Here is a 25,390-nt window from a genome sequence, read left to right on the forward strand (position 1 = left end):
TGTACACGATAACTATAGCGATTATACTCAGGCCAGACCTATCAACTTGGAACTATCAAATGCTATAATAATTCCACAAAATCAATATCTTCCGTCGCTTGGTCAACAATTTCGACGAGGACTCGACTAGACCGGACGGATGTATGCTTAAGAGTGAAACATCGGTTTCTATACTTGCGCGAGATATCATCTCCAAAACCAGTTATACAGTAGCCAACACCCCGAGGGGACGGATTTGGTTTTTATGATACTATCAAATCAAGATAGATCCCGTATACGCCTGATAGATATTTTAGATCAAACATATAGATGCATTTTTATATCAATTTCGTTGATGTAAATATTTGATTGATTTACTACAAGCACAATTCGCTGACGTCCTGCATGTAACGTGTTTCGCTCTTGCTATTGTGTGATTGCGGGCAAAGCTCACAGCAGAGAATCACTATGAAGATTCACAAACTGAAAGCTGGATGTCCGAGCAAACTTTCGAGGAAATAATTTTCGAAATAGGCAATATGGTGCATGCTCGTTTAGTGCTGAAATTGCTTTTAATGCTGACAGCGACATCCGGAGAGTGGTCCGAAGTTGAAACGCAAAGATTTTCAACTAAAGACGTTAAAATGACATGAAAACTGTCATACATAAAAAAACGGTTCACGGTGCAGAACCTATACCAAGGTTCGTTTGTGAACGCGAAAGTCGAAATCTCGGAGGTTTACCCACAAAACGCGAACGGGAACTTCGCGTTCACACAATCCCAAGTAAGGGTGATGCGTTCGACTTCGTGCTCGGTAGATCGTGGCTTCAATCCCAGGCCGAGTCATATCAAACATTCGAAAACTGGTATCCACAGCTATCCTGCTAGGCGCACAGCATCCACGGATAGCATGGGGAAGGAAATAGTGGAGCAGAAAATAGTGGAGCAGACTGAGATTATTATTATTATTATTATTGATTAAAAGATGAGTGACGCTTTTCGCCTGTAAGGCCAGGTGCGTCACGGACTAGAATGAGCGATTTACCAAAATATGGTCAATAACCGATTTACAAGTAAGTACCACAAGATATAACAAATTCTGCAACATGGGATAACATTTCGGGGATGATCAGTAGATTTTCGAGTGTTGCAGTGATTTTGAGCTCGCGCGCCCTGTCGATTAAAAAGTTCCGATGAAAATCATATCGATTGCAGTGCAGCAAAAAATGCTCGACTGTTTCAGGTACTGTACAATGGTCGCATAGGTCGGTGTCGCTACATCCAATTTTATATAAATGCGCTTTCAGGCGGCAATGGCCCGAACGAAGCCGAAATATTATTCGTTCGTAAAGCCTATGTCGATGCATCGATGGAAAGTGGCCATCAGTCAATGATCTATGGAAATTTCGATAGTGACCTCCACGCTCATTTCGTTGATATTCGGCGTTCCAGGTCGCTCTACAGTATTGCCGCACTTTGGCTTTTGCCTCAGCGTGGCTATTTTTTTCCTGAAGCGTCTGAGAAGGGGTATTTTCGATATTGGTCCTGGCAGCTTGCCAAGCCAATTTATCAGCTAATTCATTACCACCGATATCAGCATGCCCCGGTACCCAGGCCAGGACAACAATGGCGCCTTTCTGAATCACTTGATTCAGCAAGCGACCGCATTCAAATATAACATTCTGCGTTTGCGGTGCCTGCAGGTTGGTCATAGCGGATAGCACGCTCAGACTGTCCGATAGAATCAGATATGTTTGTTGGTATGAGCCATTCTGGCAGATCCATTTTAGAGCGTGGAGAATGGCTTGTGCTTCTATGGAGAAGATTGACTTAAGAGTGGAACACGACTGGGAAAAGTTTATCATCAGCGACGGGATGGTAAAGGCAAAACCGGCTCCCTTTGCTGATTTGGAGCCGTCAGTGTATATTTCAGCAACATCCCTATATCGTTCGAATATGAAGTCCAGGACTATGGGTTTATGCGACAGAGGTGCGATATCTTTTTTAATGATTTTTGCAAGGTCTAAATCAATATCAGGCGATTGAATCAGCCATGGAGGCAAATTTGGAAGACTTTGTCTTTCCAGGACAAGGTTATTCAGAGACTCGACATTGGTGGCGATGTTGAAGGTAATGAATTTTGGGTTCATGAGGCTATATATCTCCTGCCAAGAGTCTTCAAGCACTCTTAATGTTGGATGTTCGTGAGCCTGGTAACCTCTAAGGTGACAGCGATAGTTAAGGCTGAGCTGTTTGTGGCGCAGATGGAGAGGAAGCTCGTCACATGATGCTTCCAGTGCACAAATGGGGGTGCTGCGCATTGCTCCACAGCAGAGGCGGAGAGCTTGATTTCGTATGGTGCGTAACTTGTTCAGATACTTTTTTGGGGCGAAGTAATATGCTGGTAACCCATAGTCAATCAGTGATCGTATCAGCGCCCTGAAAAGTTGCAGCAATGGTCTTTTACTCGCTCCCCATGTGGTACCAGTCACGACTCTGATTAGATTCAGTCTGTTGGAGCACTTTTTGGAAATCGTATCGATATGTTGCTTATAGTTAAGCAATTTGTCAAACGTGATACCCAAATATTTGTAGGTGTCGACAAATTCAAGTTCATGGTCACCAGTTTTCAAGATAAGTGGAGGAATTTTCCTTTTCTTCGTGAACAGCATGCCTACGGTCTTTGCCTTGCTGATGGTAAACCCCCATCTGGAACACCAGTCGCTTATTACATCGAGTGATGATTGAATGGAAGACAAGAGGGGCTGGATAAGAAGACCGCTATCCCAAACAGCGCAGTCATCTGCGAACACCGCATGTTCAGACCGATGACCTAACGAGCTCGGTAAATCATTGATCATTACCGCAAACAGCAAGGGGCTGAGAACGCTTCCCTGTGGTATACCGTTCTGCATTAGCCTACATAACTGTCGGAAAGAGAGTTTCCTACGGTCACCTGGAAAGTTCTGTCAGAAAGGAAATTTGTAATCCATCGGTGCATGTGTCCGCGTATACCGAGCTGGTATAATTTGTACAGAAGTGCGTGGCGCCACACCATATCGTAGGCTCGACTTATGTCTAAGAAGACCGCTACCACCGATCGCTGGTGATGGATATTCTTGTAAATCGTGTCGTGGAGACGCAGTATGTGGTCCAGGGTGCTTCGACCACGCCGGAAGCCGGACTGTGAGGGATGTATCAGATTTTTTGACTCCAAATCCCATCTTAATCGATTGGTGACCATTACTTCCATGACTTTACAAATGTGACTCGTGAGAGATATAGGACGGTACGATTCCACAGAGGTAGGATCTTTGCCCTTTTTGGCAATTGGGCAGACTATAGCATGTTTCCACGAGACTGGCAATTTCCCCGTCTCCCAGGATGCATTGTATAGTTTCAAAAGATCGGTGCGACCGGAGGATGATAGATTTTTAACATCGAATACCCTATGGAGTCCTCCCCGGGTGAAGTGGATTTTCGGCTACGCAAAGCTTGATTCATTTCGGCAAGAGTGAATTCGATGTTTATGATCGAATTCCTGTGCCGATCTGGTTCGTTGTCAGCGGTAAGATGAACCGTGTTTTCAAAGTTAGCCATCGTTATACGAAATCCTGCTGGGTAGTTGTCAGAGCTGCTCGTTTTTGCGAAGTGGGAAGCCAGTGTATTAGCTTTGGTTTTGTTATTTTGAGAAATTGACCCGTTCGACTTCAGCGTTGGTATGGAATTGAACGTATGCACTCCCGACATAGATTTCATAACGTGCCTGACTTTCGCCATCTGCGTACGGGAGTCCAATGTACCACAAAAATCCTCCCAACATTTGCGTTTAGTAGAAAGGATGGTTTTTCGACATTCGGCTCTCATGCGTTTGAAGGCGATCACGTCTCGAATGTGAAACGTACGTTTCATTTTCAAGTAAGCAGCCCTTTTCCTGCGCACAGCACGGGTACATCCCACGTTCCACCAAGGTACGGCTATTTTCGTTGATATTTTCGGTCGTGGGATCGACTCTCCCGCCGCTAAAAGTAGGCTATTTGTGAAATGGCGGTGCAGGTCTTCAGTTTCCCCCATAGGAACGAAGTTGGATTAGAGGTGGAAATCCGCAGCAGCCGAGAAGGCTGACCAGCTCGCCTTACTGTAATCACATCTACGTTTTGATGAATTGCACGACGCCCTATTATTGTATGTGGTCTGGACTACAACGTGATCACTGCCGATGGGCTGGTCGGTTACTGTTGTGGCACATCTCGCCGCAATGTCCCGAGACGACATCGACAGATCAAGACGTGACCAGCGATAGACGGCATCACAGGCAATATTCATACGAGCGGGTGACGATGAATTCAACAGGACAAGGTCGTTTCTCTCCATCATTTCGCAGAGTTGGTTGCCACGTGTATTTGTCGAGTGGCTCCATGAAGAATGGTGCGCATTGAAGTCGCCGCATATAATGGAGCGTGATGACAAAGAGTCGAATATCCTAAAATCATTAGCTGTAGTTTCACAGTCCGGGGGTATGTAAACGTTGCATATGTTCAAGTTCCCTACTCGCACACATAGTACCTCAAAAACGGCTCAGTTAAAGATAGTATATCGCATTTCCATCGTGAAAGCGTATCAATGGCGCAGGCGAAAATAAGTATGATCTCAGTGCAGGGTTGTAATGACTCGAGTCATGACTCGACTCGAGTCCGACTCGAGTCACGATTTTTGGATGACTCGACTCGACTCGAGTCATTTTCTCAAAATACGGAAATGACTCGACTCGACTCGAGTCAATCTGGGTAGTGACTCGACTTGGACTCGAGTCATTGCGCATGACTCGAAGCAAGTCATTGACTCGATATTCAGACGGCCAAGACCGACATTTCATTGTAATTTCGAAGCCAAAACACTATTGGGATTTCGTTTGTTGGTACTGGTGCTTGAAAATGCGACCAGAAACTGCTAAAAATGAGGAAAATTGATATATTATAAATGCGAACCATTCAATATCACCAAACAGAGTTATAAAAAGTGGGTTTAGGAAGACTTTAACTGGAAACTGAGCAGTCAACACAATGACTTGGACTCGGACTCGAGTCATAATACCATGACTCGGACTCGATCCTCTGTTCGCTGACTTGGACTCGGACTTGACTCGGTGGGAATTGAAAATGACTCGACTTGACTCGAGTCAAAAATATAAAAGTGAGATTGACTTGTGACTCGGAGCCTTGTGACTTGGTTACAACCCTGTCTCAGTGTCTCAAGTCACAAGTCCATCTCACTTTTATATTTTTCACTCGAATCAAGTAGACTCATTTTCCAATCACCCCCTATAGTCTAGCCCGAGTAAAAGCCGGGGAGCAGACACCAGCGGGTCACGTCCTAATCGCAGTGTTAAGACTCGATTTCGAGTAAAAGTCATTGTGTATTCGCCGTTTAGTTTCTAGTTCCATTCTTATTCCACCCACTAATGTACCCCTCTTCTCAGGTGGTATCGAATACCTCATATTCATAAATCTTCCGCGCCGTTTCCAGGCATATTTCTCAAGTAACAGTATACAAAATACCAACAATATGGAAACTTTACTATTTGTAAAAGTATATTCATATTGAAATGAACCCGAATATTTTCGGCTGACACTCGTCAGGGGTAATCGTCAGCAACTATAGTAGAGAATTGGAAAGACGACGAGTGTCAGCCGAAAATATTCGGGTTTATTTCAATATGAATATACTATTTAATTGTATATTGAAGTTCTGTACCTCCAAGAAGCTCTTCAAATATTTGTAAAAGCTACAATGAAATGCCTGTCTTGGTGGTGCGAGTTTGAGTCATGCGCAATGATTCAAGTACAAGTCGAGTCAATACACAAATTGACTCAAGAATTTTACAAACTGTCTCGAGTCAAATCAAGCCACCCTCGCGACTACAGTCGGATTACTGTAGGCCTTTCAACCCTGAATTGTACAATATAGACCAGATGCCGGCAACCTTTTGTGTGCAGCGTGCCAAAATGTCAAAAATGTTAGCAGCTTGCGTGCCAAACAGTCAATTTAATAATATTTAATGTTTCAAGCAAGGAATACCACCAAATGTTTTTCTGAAGCTGGCAGCGGCATCCGTCGCGCCAGTGATTCTTGATTTATCGCGAAGGGAATAAATTTTGGTCGCTGTCGCACCCAACCTGTCGCTTATAGGCCCACATGTACGTGATATTTACAACATTTATTTTCAGTCGCGCAATGGGCAATAATCGATCTCCTGTGGTTGATTTGGTCGTTTCCAAGTCCACCGTGTTTGGTGCCATATCCAATAAGTGGCAGACAAATCCGCGTTGTTACGATGATATGGTCTGATGATGATGAAAAATGCCCCCACTCCTGCATCATTCAAGTCGGTTCGGTGTCACATTAAGGTCGGTCTTACACAAGATTTGTCTGCAAAGGTCGAGGTAAAGCGGTAAGGATTGTCGTTGCTCCAGATACACCAGATGTAACTAAAACAATATCTCCTTCCGAGAGACTAGACACGATTCCGAATTCGCATTTCGACACGGGGCTAATTATTTTCCTCGACAGGTCACAAGCTGCGGGCTCTAGCCTATTCGGCGCTGGTCACTTTTTCATCATCATCATCATTGGTTTATTAGCAATTTTATCAGTTCAATACACCACAAAAAATGCGATACAATGAAAAGAAAGGAAGATGTCGAAGCGACTAGGAGTTGTCTATGGAATCGGACACCCAACTTGGCCTAGGCGATGTAAAGAGGAGGCATGCACACTGAATGAAAGAAAAGAAGATAGTATAGAAAAAGGAAGCGACAAGAAATAGGGCGGCATGTCATGGGAAGCGGCGCCTTAACAGTGGGCATATCAATGTAGAACGTTTTGGCCAGGATGCGGCGGTTATTTTGTTTCAAGGTTTTATCGCCGCCAATATTTTTGCCAACGCATACACTGCACGGGAGTCGCATGGTCGCATGTCCGAAACTTCATGTCCAGGCCGTGTCTTCTATAGCGTGAAAATGCCCAGCTCCGGCATGCCGCTTTATAAGTTGCGCTCCCGTAGGCTGCACTCCTAGACTAAAGCATCCAAACTGTTTCATACTATATTCGGTCGTAACTGCTAATACGGTTGACTCATTTCTGTACATTATGCATAGTTTCTAAAAACATTTTCTACATACATATATATTTGAATAGTATATTCATTTCAATATGAATATACTATTCAATTGTATATTGAAGTTCTGTACCTCCAAAAAGCTGCACAGTGTACATATATATTTATTTATTGGGGGTTTCCACAATATAATCAAGACAGTTGGTTCCACGAAATCGCACGAAGCGGGAAAAGAATTCAAGATAAGTAAAATCTGCCCTGAAAGACTATATTTTTTGTTGATTTACGAATTTGGATCACCTAGGAGCTTTGTACATTTTGAAAACTTCTGTTTCACTTTTTGTAAAAACATGGTCTCAATATGTCGTGTGCGTGAAATCATTTGGCGTGCCATGAAAAATCATCTCGCGTGCCGGGGTTTGCTGACCCCTGATATAGACCTACACCTTGACCCGTGTTCATTCCACGCGCTCTGGCACAATACGGAGTGGGCCTAACTGACAGTCGCTCAAAACAAGATGTTGGTGACTTTTCTGTGGCTTGAAGAATAGTTAGGATATACTGAAACAAATCACCAGACCGTGTCACTAATAACACTGGTCAACACATTTTTTTATGCAGACAAAGTAAGAGTGGTTTTGGGGGTTCTGAAGGGCACTGATTCCGAATATGACCTTGTTTTTTTTTCAAATTGGCTCTTGTTGTGGAGATAACCCATGGGGCTATTTTGACCGAAATCTCCCATTTTTGCGATAATGACTAGATATAAAATCGGCTCAGTCGTACTATAAAGTTTAGAAAATCAATCTACTTGCTATTTTTACACACAGAAGACTCTTTTAAATCAAAATACAGCAACAGGACTATATTTAGGGGTAATAGATTTATCATAGTCACAGATTTTCACGGATATCATGTATATAAATAAACTCCAGTCATGTACATAAGTATTTACCTTGATGCTCAAATAACGTGGCATTAATTCAATCACTTGTACGTCAACCAGCTATTGTAAAGTTGAAATAATCAGTTTGAATATGATATTATTGGTATATTTTAAATCACAATTGTTTTTTTTTGTAAGATTTTCGCCTGTAAGCTATTTAGCGCAGTTTTTTGAAAGCTTGCGGCAATGTTCTGACATAATATGTTCAATTGTTCATCTCATCTGCCTTGATATCTTTCTTTTGTTGTTCTGATGTCTTGGTAGAACCTCTCCCCTTGCTAATCAACAAGATGATCAGGAAATATATCAAGATTTCTGAACAGGAAGTGAATTTTTATGCTCATGTTTGTGCTCAAGTGTTCGATATGCAGATACGAATTTTCGGACCAACTGTTTGTGGTTGGGTGCTTTATGATCATCTAAAAGGTTTTATTTACTACATCTTAGGAGAAATTACATGCAGTGAACTCCTTCTTAATGTAAAATTGGAATCTTTCATCGATATTCGAATACACCAGATACCAGAATCAAGCTTCTCGTTTGATAGGGTTACTAGGTATACCCACTTTGTTGACTCAGCGGAAATTTATCAATTTACCAGTCGAAAGAAAGGAGACGCATATGAGTATTGTAGTTAAGCCTTCCAAGGACCAGCGTTGGGATCAAGTCACTACCTTCGAGTCACGAGTCATCTCGAGTCATTGCACATTTTGACTCGAGTCAAGTCAATCGATTTTCGAAGGTGACTCGAGTCAAGTCAAGTCACTCGTTTTTTGGAGGTGACTCGAGTCAAGTCAAGTCAAGTCAAGTCACGGGTCAAGTCACAATTCAAGTCAAATTGAATTTTCGCAGTATCAGTGATGATTCAAACTCATTACATTTTGCTAGCTGTGTGATAAACAAAATAATTGGCCATTTATCTTGAATAAATCTTGGCCATTTATCTTGCTACAGTCTGTTATTATCAACCAAGAGGGTTGAATACGAAGCCACGAGAAGTTGAAAAAAATTGATATGATACAATACACTTCCCATCTACACATCCGTGAGACTATAGACGCATAAATGGTATTCGCTCGATTTTTAAATCATACGAGTGGGTTGTTTAAGGTGATCACTGTAATCAATGTAAGAACTGGGCCGCCTAAAGAAACACCTGCGATGTTTGCTATTAGATTAATCTACTGCTACTACGACAACGTAAGCTGTGATCATTTCGGTTGTGGTCAATTTATCTGTGATGTAACAATAGAGGATCAGGGAACGTACAATCAGTGAATGTATGGTTACTCTCCAGTGATGAGCGGAGTCTGCTTTTCGAGACTCCGAGTCCCTCCGACAACTTTGGTCTCTGAGGCAAAGTCCCTCCGACTCCGGGGATCTCAATCCCAGACTCCGAGATAACCCGAAGAATCTTGCCCAGTCCCCGAAATATATTCAGACCATTGTCGAAGAATCCCAATCGATGTTTACGATAGCCTGTCTGATATTCATACCAGTTTTTTTAGTATCCGTGAATTGCCGAACAGTCGCATCATTACTTCTGAGAGTCAAGTTCTCTCCAACAAAATGGACAGTCAAGCTAATAGAACTGCGACCCTTTATAGATCGGTCCACATATCTGTGGTGATGCCAGCCAGCCCATAACACTTGATAGTTGATAGCAACTCTTAGTTCCTCTGACAGCTTCTGCTTCAAAGATGAAGCCTCCTCATCGAACTTAGGTTTCACCGTAAATCTGGATGGCAAAACGTCTTCTGCACAACACCACGGCAAACCGGCACTTCTTCGGTATTCTCCACCCGGCGATCAGCGTTCCCCATGATCACCTTCTCCTTAGATTACTCGCTTACTTGCATTTCAACTGCGATCAATTCTTCTTACAAGCTTCGATATGTCTTCGAAGATGCGACGTACCACTTGTCAAATTGTGATGCTTCAGCTGAACATTGCAATTTTGACATCTCGCAAACCCAGTATACTGGCCGTTATTATCACGCAGCATCAGAGTGAAATCCTTCCACACGTCACTCTTTTTCTGCGTCTTAGTGAGTAACCCACTTGACGTCGACGGTGCTTCAGCCATTATATTAAAACGACGAAGGAAGACCAGTCAGTTCGAACTAACTACTACCACTAACACCACTGAAATCGACGATCACAGCACGGGTTTCAGTAAATTAAGTTCCGCATCGCCATGAAACAGTTGATGGAACTGCACTGCACTAAACATACATGATGCATCACTGACGCACCGATCGACGCTCCTTGAAGTTGACTAAATGACTAGTAACTTCCAATTTTGAAGCTGATACATGATATCTGGAATTTGGAGTCTGAGACAGACCAGCAGCAGAAAGTTGATTGCGGTGCTGATTTTTCTTATCACATCAAAGTCATTTCTCAATCAAACCAAACATTACATGATGAAAATTCAGAAGAGTTCTGGATGACTGACTACGTCAATCAATATTGAAGGAAGCGTAGTTGAGTTGATGCGAGCAGAGCAAAGCAGACGGTTGTAGTTATTTAGTGTGGCTGTTCAGAAATTCGGAATATTCTGTTTTTACAGGGTAAGGTCAGCTTACCTTAGTGATTTATGTATTGTTGAAATCTTTAAAGCGGGCTTAGATGCTGGTATGCCTCTGTGAGCGGATCTTACTAGCGAAAGTTCGTCGCAATGTCATTAAATCATGTAACACATTGCATAAGTTATTATTGTTTCCATCCAGATACTTGCTTGTTGTATGTATATTTCTCACAGATATAAAGGTAATATGGATGTAACACTTATTATCGATATCTCTCACTGCAAATTGCAAGTACGATGAAAGTTGCGAAAAGTTATCACAAAAGTGGTATCGGATATTATCTCGTTTCAACTGATACAAACGTTGGGAATACATTTTCACAAAATGGACCTATTACTATATTGAATGTCATCAGGATAATGGGATATATTCCGTTATGATCATGAACTTGCTGGAAGAATCAGGGTAGCCAAAGGCTGTATCATAAGGAAGCCCCGCTGTATGTTGCTGATTGTAAATGTTTCGCATAATTACTGGGGTAGCATGAAAATTAGTCACGAAACAAATACACAAGGAGGAATATGATGTTACTATAGAAGACTGCAATGACAGCAACGTGGAAGATTCTGGAGATCTTATCTCATAATATGGTGACATTCAGCAGTAGATTCAAAGACTGCATCTCAAGGCAGGGAGAAAATGATGCGCTGCGAACGATATTGGGTGCCTTCAAGTTTGTGAACTACAGACACTCCTCAACGGAAATGCCTTGCTAGATCACTAGGTTACTCTCCAGTCCCCAATTGCACTGCAGATGGCTGATTTTTATGCACTTGTCAATCATTTTTGCATGTTACCGGTCATATTACAACTTTACAAGGTGTCAACTGTCTGTGTTTTGGTTTGTAATCAATAGTGTCTTCTGGTCAAAGCTATCGAAAGATATCGGGGGCAAAACTTACAAATTACAATACTCCGTAAAACTCCGGAAAAATATCTGTTGTAAACTCCGACTCCACTCCGGGTATCACAAATTGGCAAAACTCCGCTCCGAATCCACTCCGACTCCGCTCCGGTGCTCATCACTGTTACTCTCAGAAATGACACAGGCGTATCGCGAACGATACGAACAAACACAAAATACAGTGATTTAATCGACATCGTTTACTTGATGACTTGAAATTGACTCGTAAATTTTTCTCCGAGTCACGAGTCAATGCACATTTTTGAAGCGCCGAGTCAAGTCAAGTCAAGTCATTTTTTCAAAGTGACTCGAGTCAAGTCAAGTCATATGAAAAAGTTACTCGAGTCTGACTCGAGTCAAGTCATGACTCGAGTCATCCCAACACTGCCAAGGACAAATTTTATAGTTTTATACTCTTCTTTAATCTTGGTAGAATGACCAATTGATACAGGAGAATCTGTATTTCCGTTGCGCAAAAGTACAAATTTTAGGCTTCAAAAACTGCTTTTTTGACAAACAAATATTTCGCATCATGTCATGTTAATATTGATAGAACGACTTAGAATGACATGAGGATTCTTTATAGTCAATTAGTTATTTATACGCAGTATAACATTGGGAAAAACTACGATTTTCTTCGTACCAAGTAAAATATTTAGGGGCAAAAACAGTAATTTTGGGCTTTTTTAGGGGTGTAAATATCTCCTGACAAAGAGCCAATCTGACAAAACTAATGTGATATTCGTAATCAGCAACCTCAAAAACCCCAGAAACGGCTCTCAGATGTTCTGCCTAATTTTTTTTTTCATTTTGTTGACCAGTGTAATTTACGCACCCATTTATAGCTTTACTGAATTAATGCTTCATCTGGCGTAGAAGGCACCGACAAATTACGCAATCGTCAACGAGAAGATCATAAAGTCAAAGAAGCTCATCATGAATTCCTAATTTTTACGGCAGGAGCTTATATATTCAACGAAATCTCAATCAGTTGCGTGAAGGTTATTTTCGAGCTGTGCGGTTGCCACTATTAAACCCAACCCCTACGTAATATTACTAGGGCTGCCATTAAAACAAAAATCAATTCAAAACAAACATGTTTGAAACAAGGCCCTTGTTTAAAACATGTTTTTTTATTGTTTTTTTTCAGTCATGACGAATCTTCAGTTGTGATGTCACAGTTGATTGCCATAGACAATCGAAAATACATGGTAATATGGCTCCTCCGACGAAAGGGGCTGCCGACCACTGTTATAAACGGACCAAAAATATCTTTAACTTGGACCACATCATTATGCAACATTTTCACGGTCGGCGGTCATCATCATCAGAACACCCATTCCGTACCACGTGACGAGGTAGCGTAGTGGTGTAATCCACAGTTGCAACACCAATGGGTTGCGGGTTTCAATCCGACCGAGGTCGACTCCAGAATTCCTACCTAAGTGTTTGAGGTTTATCTAGGCTCCTCCTCGCCATATAATCCGTGTATGCGGTGTCTTATAAAGCCTAGAAGTGGGCCGTGCTGCAAGTCGGCAGTTACGGAATAAAAATGAAGAAATTGGCCCGGTGTAAATGACCATAGTAGTCGAAATACACCATGAACACCACAAACAAACCCATTCCGTACTGAAAATCGATATCTACTTGCTATAACTGTTGAACCGACGACGATTGCGAGGGTTGCAGCAACTCCACAACGTATAGGTGTGCTATATTGGTTGCAAGTCGGGATCAAATAGGCTCATACTACGTCTTTTTTCGAGAATATTACATAACTATGACCTAATTATACAACGTTTTAAAAAAGATCTTTTTTAAAGGGGCATTTGTTTAAAACACTGTTTAAAATATGTTTTAAACAATGTGTTTTACAACACCATTTGTTTTAGATGCAACCCTAGTTATTACTAGGGCTGGGCATTTTCGAGTACCTGAGTGATTCGATTCTGAATCACGTATTTTGCTTCGAGTCGAGTATTCGAGTATCGCTCATTATGACGTCATAGCAGAATGTAATATGTCAAAGTTCAAATTCAATCATCAATCATTTTTATTTGTCACACCAGTGAAAATCCGGTACGGACCAGGATGACGACGAGGGGCCGCAAGGCCACCACAAAGAATATAATGCGTGCTATCCATCACATTAACCATACTTAGTATTTTTCGACCATCCCGATTCCATTGCACTTTGTGACAATGTTGTGGGATGATCATGACTTCGGAAATGTGCTATTTCCAGTAACGTTCGTAGCTTTGTACTTGTACTTCATCCCCTGTTTTCTATGCTGCAATACGGATAATTAAGGATTCATGACTTCCACAGTGGAAAATAGTATAGACGCTATAATTTTTGATGATAAATGACTTTTAGTGGCAAGAAGCGTATAATTTCAGTACTCGAAAAATTCGTCTTTTACTACTCGACTCGAATCATTAAAATTAATACTCGATTCAGATTCGAGTACTCGAATCATTGTGCCCAGCCCTAGTTATTACCCGTCACTATTGTATTGTACATAGTATAATAATATAATAATAAGTGTCAGTGTGGTTGGGCTGGTACGACTTTGAAATCCGAATTTAGCATGCATCCCGTTTTCTGGTTTCAGTTTCTAGGTTTGTCGCTTCCAATAAAATTCTTCCTGAATAAGTGTTATCATTTTATATCACACCCACTATTCTCTGTATTCCGATTTGTTAATGATGTTTGCTTTTAGCCGGCAGCAGGGAGAAAGATACAAGACGAGGCCTGCACCAGCCTACTTCTGCCCTTCCCCTCATCCCCGAATTGCAATTTCCTTTCATTATGCAGCTGTTCTTCTCATGATTGTACGCTGATAAACGATTGGCTTAACAATTTCCACTACTTGTCATAACTAATTCAAGTAGAAGCAAAGTATACAATGAAAGGCTTAAAACAGTACGTAATTATAGTATGGGTCAAGATTTTACCCCTTCAGTTAGTTGGATGGAATGAAATACGATATAACTATACTCCATCGTCAGTAGTTAGCTATTCAATCGTCGTCGATGTTGATGTACCGTGTCAACATTATTTGGCGATTGACAGGCCTACTAAATGCAAAAGCTATGACTACTTTTGAAGAAATAAATAGGGCTCATTTCTACGCCAGTATACGTCGCTCATTTCGTATTTCATTCTATGTCCTAATTTTATTTTCTGGTGCTTAACTGTTCAAAACAGATTTAGTAAAGGGTTTCAAGCAGCTGGGATTTTGAATAGGTAGCAGACTATCTTTTGAAATTTCTTCCAAATACCAGTAAAATACCTTTAATAGTTTTGTAATCTATGCCATGCGCCTGATCACGTCAATAGTTGAATTAGCAGTAACCGTACATACGCGGTGTGGATATTTGGTTTCAAATAAATCTTCCTAAATCCCCATGCAGACATGGCACAGCTTTAGTAACGTGCACCCGAACTGATGTAAAACTGCAACTTTCGTAAATGTCACCAAATTGCTTGCACTGAATTCAATTTATTACGCAGCAAAAAAGCCTGATGCATTTACAAACGATTATATACTCTTTTCCGCAAACAAGACGAAATGCTTTTGATCTCATCTGATTCCTGATGCGTTCGTCGTCACGAGTCTGAAAATTGCTATCGTTGGTAAACGATGATTTAGGAGTTGTAATCATTACAATGAATCGTATTCGTCCGAGGTGGGATAGATTGACTCCATCCTTCCCAAACTGTGGATACATAATAAGACTATTCACTATTTACATTGAATGGTATGGCACGTTAAGCTGAAAATATCTGCGCATCTGCTCTCGACTCACAACACGATTGTGCTTCTTCGGTATACGATTCATAACAAACGCGCAACCAATACATGTTTCCCATGAACACGATAGACTGGTTGTTTTTGGTAGAACGAAGATACATCTGGCATTTGTAGGACTGAATTTCAGTACAGTTATAGAAATGGAGATATTTCCCATCCCTACACAGCCGTTTTGAACTGATAACTTCACAAAAGCTGCGAACCAGTGACACCGTCAACACTACATCAAAAGATATGACGTCAACACTCTGGTGAATCGTCTGAAGTAAGGAGAATCGACCCGTGGGTCTTTGGGGGCTTTGCGCGCAAGGAAGATCGCGATGAAAATGACTAAAATCGCTTGTAAATGTGTTTTTATGCACTAAACTATCATTTGGAACTACGCAAAACAAGTTTCCAAAAAAAATGCCCAAATCTGAACAACCCTAGTCCACATATAAATTTAGAGACAGGTCTAGTATCTACCGCTGCATGCAGCAATATTACATGTGTTAAATATTTATCCGCCGATCGCAGTTTAAATACTTTATTATTGCTCGCCCAACCATAAATATCAATTACTTTGACATTGCAAGGGATAGTAACGTTAATACAACGGCGTGCCTATGTTGTTAAGGCCGACATATAGTGTCCAATGATAGAATGAAAAAAGCTCGAGATGATGAGTGGGGTCATGGGTCAAAACCAGGTTTATCATCCCATCGTTTTAAAAATCACTCACCATGAGTAACATAAAACTTCAAGCATTTCTAGCTAGGGTAATTTTGTCTCGCGAAACATTGGAATGTTACATATCTAAAAGTTTCAAATAGAGACTTGCATTACATACCTTATTCAATAATATTCGGTATCTGGTTGGTCCAAATATCTTTCGAAACTAGGTATTTCTCATTACTACTCGAGAAGAAAACAAGGATAGTAATTGAAAAGTATATCATGAAGAAAGGATTCGAATTTCGAGCATAGAACCCCATAAAACACAAAGTGCCATCAGAAGTTGAACCGAACAAAATAGGCATACTGTAACATAGTGTTATCATTTACAGGTTTTGCCAGTTTCGCTTTGGTTCATTTTGATGCAACCCAACTAGCCTCGACTCCGGTGCATGCACCAACTCCAGGCGATACGGGCTCCAACGCGAAGATTATGCAAGTAGGATAAGTTGAATTGATGTCGCTTCGCAATGTTCTGTTGAGAGAAGTGTAAGTCTGCATGATCGTAGTCCGGAAAAATGTTAAAAATCGATCGTGCGGTAAGTAGTATTTCAGGCTGAAAGCAGATATGCCTGCTATGAAAAATGAGCAGAATGAATTGCTACAGGAAATGTGTCCGTGCCGCATTCACCATCGCGGCAGCGGCAGACACGTCGTGTCATCAGTCATCTTGAATCGATGATTTGATCAAACATACACAACGTAAGCATCGGAGCAGTAAACTATACAACTCACACTCGTGACATGATTTTTGTTTTCTGACCAAAATGATGACTATGAAGTCAATTTTCGTACGCTGATCACGAATATGAAGTCGCTTTTTTTCTCTCACGTCAAGATTTTTTATAATCTGTGATTTAAAATTTTGCATTTTAGTGCTAAAACTGCCCGTTCTGTGACGTATTCCTTGCTGTTTGGTCATAGCTATCACCATTGTGACGTCATCTGAGAGGTACTCAAGTAGAAGTAGAAGTAGCGGCGTCAATTTCTTTTGAAGTAGAAGTAAAAGTAACTTTTTATAAGTATGTAAAAATGTCAACATCTAGGCCTAGTTTTTGATATCAGTATCAATTTGTTAATATTTTCTTCCTTTCAAAACATCACAAGACTGCGGTACAATGAAAATATAGGAAGGCGTCGTAACAACTTGATGTAGTCTTTGAAATCAGACATCAAAAAACTGAAATCAGACCTGGGCCTAGGCGATGTAAAGAAGAGGTAAGAAAAGATAAATGAATGAATATTAAAGCGACACTGAGGCTGTGAAGCATTTGAAAACAAAAGTATTTACCATTTGGTGTGCCAATATGGTTTGGAGAGAGCCACATTGACATGGAAAAGATTGTTACTTTTGCTCATGTGTATTTATTTTATTTGATGTCAAAAATCAGCATAAAATTGAATATCCCATTCGACATGCGCAATATGGCCGATTTCTCATGGGCCAGATGTTACAATTCCATTTTCTTCAAAAGTTTTACCAGAAGTTGAAGAAGATTCTCTTGGTGAAGAGTCTTTGTCTGAAGAATGTTCTCAGCATGTGACTGATGGTGATCAGCAGCTATATAAAGTTGAATCAATTTGAACTAAATAACTGTGTCATAAATTTGAATTTGTCAAATGAATCTGCTCTCATTATAGGTTCCAGATTGAAAGCCGAACATATGGCCTACTTCGCACTGTTACCACTTTTGCTTGGTATATGCATCGTGATAGTGAATAGGCCTACACACTCTTCTTTGCCGGCGAACCCTCTTTAGTCTATTGTGTCGATGTTCAAGGTCTCATAGAGACATTGAAAACCGTGCATTGTAGCCTCTTTAGTTATGCATCAAGCCTGAAAGCTGTTTTGTCGCACAATACAAATCAATGTGCTTCTATCCTTGGAGCTGGTACATCTGGCATCAAGGGGTCTTGCGAGAATATGAAACTTTTGATTTCAAATTTGATATGTAGTACTCGAACGTCGGGCAAACGTGTAAAGTTTCCGTTGATTTCGAACTCATAAATATGGTACTGGTTCAACGGTTTAGAAATACAAGGTATCTTTGTTTTATGTGTGAATGGGAAAGTAGAAATCACTGAATTTATCGTAAGTGGCCGATGAGGGAGTGTCTTACACCAGGCTTTAAAATGTTTCAGAGCGTGCTCTTATCGACAGATCTAGTGTAGTGTTGTATTTCCACCATTATATATTAAACGGTATCTCATCAAAAAGTTTTAAAGGCTCTGATCAAAGAGAGAGCACGTTCTAAATGCATTCACGAAATGTTTCCTCACTTGAGTTAATATAATAGATGGTGTATTTGCTGGACCTCAAATCAGAACACTCACCAAAACCCCCTATATCTTATTAGGAAGACGGATTTGGAAAAAAATGCATGACTCTCTTTCATTGAAGTTGCATTTAAATTTCTTGGAAGTACAAGATAATCGAACCTCAAATCCAATAAAGTAAGCTGAGAGCTTTGTAAGATGTGTTAGTGTCATATACAGACCTAAACGGGCATAAACGCACTTAATACAGTCGTATTTGAGTAAAATTTTCATTCGATTTTTGCGATAAATTCTGACGTGATGAGGGAATTCTGACGGCAGATTTGGAATCAGCATCGTCAAATTAGGTAAACTCAATTAACCGTTCTAAAAAAAAGCAAAAAAAAAAGTTGAAAAATGTCGACCAGTGTAATTGATGAATAGACAATAGTCTTGCCTAGCACGCACAATTCATCTTATTCGATGATGCCACTTCTGAATCGATACAAATCGCTCCATAATTATTGTTCTCGGGTTGTCGCATTTTCGCATTGGTTCACTGTGGCCAATTTCACTTCGTCTCAGGCGCATGTACACTGTGCAACAACTCCTTGCGATTGCGTTTCCACATTATGATTACACGGGGTGGTTGAATGAATCGAATTACTTTTCGTTTGCAGCATTCCTTTGAGGCAATTGTAAATCAGTGTGAGCGTTCGGCGTAAAATGTTAAAAATCGATTCTGATCGGAAGTATTTCACGCTGAAAGTAGACCACCCTGGCAGGAAAAATGACCAGAAGGAAATAACACAGGAAAGTATAATCATACCGCATTCATCCGTGTGGCAGAAGCAGACACGAAGTGTCGTCGCCAGTTCATTATACGATTTAATATATACACCGTAGGCGGCGCATCATTTATTCTTCAACAGGAGCAGTGAAGTATAGTTTCCTAATAAGAATCAGGAGATCTAGAAAATTTTCAATACTTCTACATCACATCTCTCACGATCACATTCAAAGAAATTCACTCACCTTCCTACGTTCCGACGTGCATGCAATATTTGGATCAAAATGCTGTAGCCTAATCGATTTATACCGGGGAATAAATTTGAGGAGGTTCTGATTTCGTGTGCTATGGATGTATATTCTCGCCCATATGTTGTGAGATAGCGCAGTTGTATGATCCACGACTGTAATACCAATGAGTCGCGGGTAACGTAATCTGTCTATTCACAGTGCGCTACAACGTATATGTTAGTGCTGGATGTGAGATGATATAAACTATTCACCCTATTCGCCTCCCTAAGCGCGAGATAACCTATATTTCCCGCTAATATACTATTTTCAATGGTATATATATGAAGAACCAATATCTCAAACACTAGAGCCAATTCAGCAAAATTCATGCCATTTCGGAGTCCCTGCGCTCTTGATATACCCCTGAATCGATCTATCATGTTATGATTGTGACTCAATGGTCACATTTGGTCGAGTACCCGTGCAACTAACTGCTTCGCCCTATACAGTCGCGTTACTACTAAAGTGGCAAATGAGACAACACAACCTAAAATTTCGATGACTACATATTTTTTTGAAAGGTGAACCGATTAAAATGATACGCAATAATGACATAGTAATAAGTAGTGCGATTGGTTTTTGATATTGCAAATAAAGCCAAAATTTTGAAAATTGTAGGTTGAAAAATTGTCCAAATTGTCTACGAAGTCAAAATTTCTTTGCAAACTGTATTTCGTTGGTGTCGTGGCTGCACTGTTGGTGAACTTTTCATTTGACATTTTATTCCTTGTAGCGTATTAGCAGGCTTATTGTTTTAGATGACCGACCCATTGCCTAGTCCAGTGGTCGGGAACCTATGGCTCTGTTGGCTATTTGCCAAATATTTACTTTTGTATTTAATTGATCAAAATTACAGTGACTTGTTAGTAAATTTTCATCTCAGCCAGAACAATTAATCTCGTGACAGTATAAACAGGCTTCAAATAGGTAAGGAAAATGCCGTCGTCAGGTTTTGGGGCTCGGTTTTTGTTGCGCCGGTGACCAATATCACTCGCGAATTATACGTACCCCACCCGAAATCTTGGATTGTGCGATACGTTGATTAATTAAAGAGCATAGCAGACATGGCGACTAGGGTTGGAATATCCGGATAACGGTTAACCGGTTAACCGAAGGTGTTTTTATTATCCGATATCCGGATAAAAATCTGCCGGTTAACCGGATAAAATAGTATCGTTAATATTTTGTATTAAAATTTTAGGAAGGTTCAATAAGTCGTATTACACTGGTCTACAAATTTCAACTTTTTTTCCAGGTTTGGGTTTTGACAACTGATTTTGGCTAATTTTGGGGCGCTGATTCCGAAAATAGCCGCAGATTTTCTCCATCACATCACGTTTTTGAGATATGAAATATCCCTAATTTGAAGAAAAAAATCAATTTTTGACCCCCCTCTGTTTTCAAAACAAGGAAATCTGATGCAACAAACAAGGTTTTATCTGCAATAATCCAGCTTTAGTTAGCAAACAAGCATTCTATATTATATTCAAACAAATTTGCGTTGTATTTATTAAAATTTCATGCCTTGGAATAAAAAATAAGCAGGCAAAAGAGCAACTAACAAAGCTGGTACAAGCGTGACATTTTATGGCAATGAACAATGAAAGGAGATTATCAGAACATCAAAACCGTTCTCGAATAGTTGTAGTAGCATGACCATGGCTGGCTCATCTGTCTAGATTTGAAAATGGTGAACTTTTTGCTGAGCTACACCGAATACTCATGTTTCCTGTGCTACCGGGACAGCAGGGTCAAGGATCACCACTGGAACAAACATGAGGGGCCTCCAGGCGTCAAGGTGACGCTGGACAACAGTATCATACGTGATCAGTTTGTTGATAAAAAAAAAAACTTCCTGCCTCCTCTTCACATCTAACTTGGTCTCATGAAACACTATGTAAAAGCTTTAGATTGTGAAGGGGGTGTTTCAAAGGATATATGTTATGCTTTTACTAGTCTCAGTGAAGAGACAAAAAACTGGGATTTTCAAGGACCTCAAATTAGGCAATTGGTAAAGGAATAAAATCTTGTATATAATCGATGTTGACATTCGAGGCTAGAGCTCGGAATGCTTTCGGTGTTTTTTTTTTTTGGGGGGGGGGGACAAAAAAGCAGAAAATTATAAAGATCTCTCAAGGTTGCTACTGCTGCTTAGTTATGAAGATCTGGGATGTAGGGTGAGCATCAAAGTTAACGATTTGAAGAGCCATGCGGATGAGTTTAGACAAAACCTTGGGAAAGTTAGTGAAGAACAGGGTGAACGTTTCAGCCAAATATTAAAATTATGGAGGCACGTTATCAAGGTCGGTGGGATTAATGGCCTCATTTATTTCCCAGACCAGTAAAAATCCGGTATGAGCAAAGACAAGGACAGAGTTGCCACCTGTACCTGGATTTTCGTATGATAGCCGACTATTGATGGAGTTGGAAAAGAAAAATTCCAGATGCTGTTCGTAAAAGAAGTCTATCAAAAGAGAATGTTTAAGCTTATAAGTGAAGACTTCATATTTTATGAAAGCTCTTTTTTTACTGTTTCTGAACTCGCCCTGCCCAAGTCCCTGTCTTCAGAATTTCTGCACTTCATTGGAATGTCTATGTGCATATTGTGTGAACTCTAGGCTGTAATTCAGACAATACCTTGCTACTGTCCCATCCACATGTTCGTCAGCATAATGCAGCATTTAATTTTATTATGGTTGCTCTTTTGCACGCCTATTTTTAATTCTGTGGCATAAAACTTTAATAAAGACAACTCAAATTTGTATGAATCTAACATAGAATGCTTGTTTGCTAATTAAAGCTAGACTATTGCAGGTAAAACAGTGTTTATTGCATCAGAATTCTTTGTTTTGACAACAGAGGGGGGTAAAAAATTGATTTTTAAAAAAAAATTAGGGATATTTCATATCTCAAAAACGTGATGTGATGGAGAAAATCTGAGGCCATTTTCGGATTCAGCGTCCCAAAATTAGCCAAAATCAATTGTCGAAACCCAAACCTGAAATTTTGTGTAGACAAGTGTTATCAGTGTTTCGCGCGGCCAATTAGCGAGAAGCGCGTCGCCAATTAGCGGGATACGTCAAGTTCCGCTGGCAGAATAACATCTGCAAAGTAAGTAATAAATCACAAAATATTACGAAGTAGAAGTAGAAGTAGCGAAGATTCTATATCCTTGAGTAAGTAACAGATGAAGGGAAAAACTACTTGTGTACTTCGCAAAAGTAGAAGTACTTCGTTACTGACCACCTCTGGTCATTATTTCAAGTAGAAACAAAGTATACAATGAAAGGCTTAAAACAGTACGGTACGTAATTAGAGTATGGGTCAAGATTTTATTCCTTCAGTTAGTTGAGTGGAATGAAATACGATATAACTATACTCCATTGTCAGTAGTTTGTGATTCAATCGTCGTCGATGTCGATGTACCGTGTCAACACTATTTGTCGATTGATAGGCCTACTAAATGCAAAAGCTGTGAACACTTTTGAAGAAATAATTATGGCTCCTTGCTACGCCAGTATGCGTCGCTCATTTCGTATTTCATTGTATGTCCTAATTTTATTTTCTGGTGCTGAACTGTTCAAAACAGATTTAGCATTGGGTGTCAAGCAGCTGGGATTTTGAATAGGTAGCAAACTATTATCTGAAATTTCTTCCAAATACCAGTGGAATACCTTTATTAGTTTTGTAATCTATGCCATGCGCATGATCACGTCAACAGTTGAATTAGCAGTAACCGTTTACGCGGTGTGGATATATGCGAGATAATGTAATGGCTATGCGTCCGGCTTTTCGATCGGGTTCGATCCCCGGCCGGGTCATACCAAGGACTCGAAAATTGGTATCCGCAGCTGTCCTGCTAGGCGCTCAGCAATAACGGATAGCATGGACGAGACAAAACGGGGGCACAGACTAGATGACCTCACGGCCGTATCGCAACTTCATCGTCAAAGCATCTCGATGGTGCAGGCGAAAAAGAATATCATATATATCTCTCTCTCTCTATGGTTTCAAATAAATCTTCCTCGATCCCAATGCAGACATGGCACAGTATTAGTAACGTGCACCCGAACTGATGTAAAACTGCAACGTTCGTTAATGTCACCAAATTGCTTGCACTGAATTCAATTTATTACGCAGCAAAAGAGCCTGATGCATTTACACAACGATTATATACTGTTTTCCGCAAAGAAGACGAAATGCTTTTGATCTCATCTGATTCCTGCTGCGTTCGTCGTCACGCGTCTGAAAATTGCAATCGTTGGTAAATTATCATTTAGGAGTTGTAATCATTACAATGCATCGTATTCGTCCGAGGTGGTACAGATTAACTCATATCCTACCCAAACTGTGGAGTGTGGATACATGATAAGACTATTCACTATTTACATTCAAAGATATGGCACGTTAAGAACACCCTTTCTTAATGTCTAATTTCATTAAAACAATAAGATGGTACGTACTTAGATTCGTTAATATCGCGGCTCATTCAGGTAACGCGGTTCATTCAGGTAACGCGGCTCATTCAGGTAACGCGGCTCGTTCAGGTAACGCGGTTCATTCAGCTCATTCAGGTAACGTGGCTCGTTCAGGTAACGCGGTTCATTCAGCTTATTCAGGTAACGCGGCTCGTTCAGGTAACGCGGTTCATTCAGCTCATTCAGGTAACGCGGTTCATTCAGGTAACGCGGCTCTGCTTCCTCGTTTTTCTTCCCTGTCACCGCAACGCAGAGCACGGCAAGGAAAAGCGCTTTCACGATACCGTTCATTTTGATAAGTTAAGGTGCCGATGATGAATCTGTCAAATCAAAGTAAGTTACAATACAATTATGATGGCTAGGTCCACGGTCGTTGTTTGTGGTATTTATGGTGTTAGTCGACTGCAATGGTCATTTACACCAGGCCTATTCCTTATTTTTGATTCCGTAACTGCCGACTTGAACGCAACCGCTTCGAAAGTCATTATATTAGCTACACCGCAGTGGCGGAAAAAGGCCCTGGCCTGGATAATATGATATTCGGGAAATGTCACTGTCAGATACCGCGGCGTATAGAGAACGCAGACGACAAGAAACTTTCATATGACCGTTGATAACAACGGCCTCAGCCAACGCCCAGGGAGCAAATCGCATGAAAACGAATACGAAGTTCTACCATGTACTAAATTGATACCCCAAGCACGGTCATACGTCGGGCTTCGAATGCTTGTGGACCCTTCTTTCGTAAGAAGGATCGTCATTCGACGGTGTGCTGATCAACCGAGCAACTTCTTTATATCTAGCCAGTCGGAATCGTTGCGGATATACATAATCCGGTACGAGATATGAAAGCTGAGGATCGTGTTATAGTCGGATATCTATCGATCTCAGATGACAGATCATGAGCCTAACAACTGAATGAAAAATATCATTCGTGAATAACAATCCCTACTGGTGTCTCTTAGCATGGAAAACGCCGAAGTTCGGAATTGTGATATAAAAGTTACAAATATATAGAATTAGTGGATGGCGTTGGTGATAACGCTCAAGTTGATGTCATAATGCAGATCACTAATACCGCAGTGACTAATTACAATCTACATCTTCATAATTAAACAACTGGAATTCGTAGATCGATGATTGAAAAATAACTGTATAAGGGAAGAGGCACTGGGATTTATCTCGTCACTATGATCATTCGCTATTGCTATGATGTGATTGGTTCGTTTACAGATGATTCCAAGTCAAATTACTCAGTCTCCAACAGGTCCACATATAAATTTAGAGACAGGTCTAGTATCTACCGCTGCGTGCAGCAGAATTAAATGTGTTAAATAATTATCCGCTAATCGCAATTTAAATACTTTATTATTGCTCGCCCAACCATAAATATCAATTACTTTGACACTGCAAAGGATAGTAACGTTAATACAACGGCGTGCCTATGTTGTTAAGGCCGACATATAGTGTCCAATGATAGAAAGAAATAAGCTAGTGATGATGAGT

General features: G+C 40.6%; 1 long non-coding RNA gene across 4 annotated transcripts; it reads right to left on the minus strand.

The window, feature by feature from the left end:
* Positions 1-15,024: 15,024 nt before the first annotated feature.
* LOC145443141 (uncharacterized) lies at positions 15,025-24,732 on the minus strand. 4 transcript variants are annotated; one of them, XR_013916306.1, is made up of 4 exons: positions 24,596-24,732; positions 24,089-24,204; positions 23,870-23,953; positions 15,025-15,159 (listed from the first exon to the last, which is right to left on the minus strand). It is a non-coding gene; the product is annotated as an uncharacterized LOC145443141 (long non-coding RNA). The 4 variants fall into 4 exon arrangements; XR_013916305.1 differs by lacking the exon at positions 15,025-15,159 and adding an exon at positions 23,516-23,651 and having other exon boundaries at positions 24,596-24,728; XR_013916304.1 differs by lacking the exon at positions 24,596-24,732 and having other exon boundaries at positions 23,870-24,175.
* Between the last annotated feature and the right edge of the window lie 658 nt (positions 24,733-25,390).

The sequence above is a fragment of the Botryllus schlosseri genome, chromosome 7 (assembly GCF_051294905.1).
Source record: "Botryllus schlosseri isolate E-star chromosome 7, Bs_hap1, whole genome shotgun sequence".
Lineage (NCBI taxonomy): Eukaryota > Metazoa > Chordata > Ascidiacea > Stolidobranchia > Styelidae > Botryllus > Botryllus schlosseri.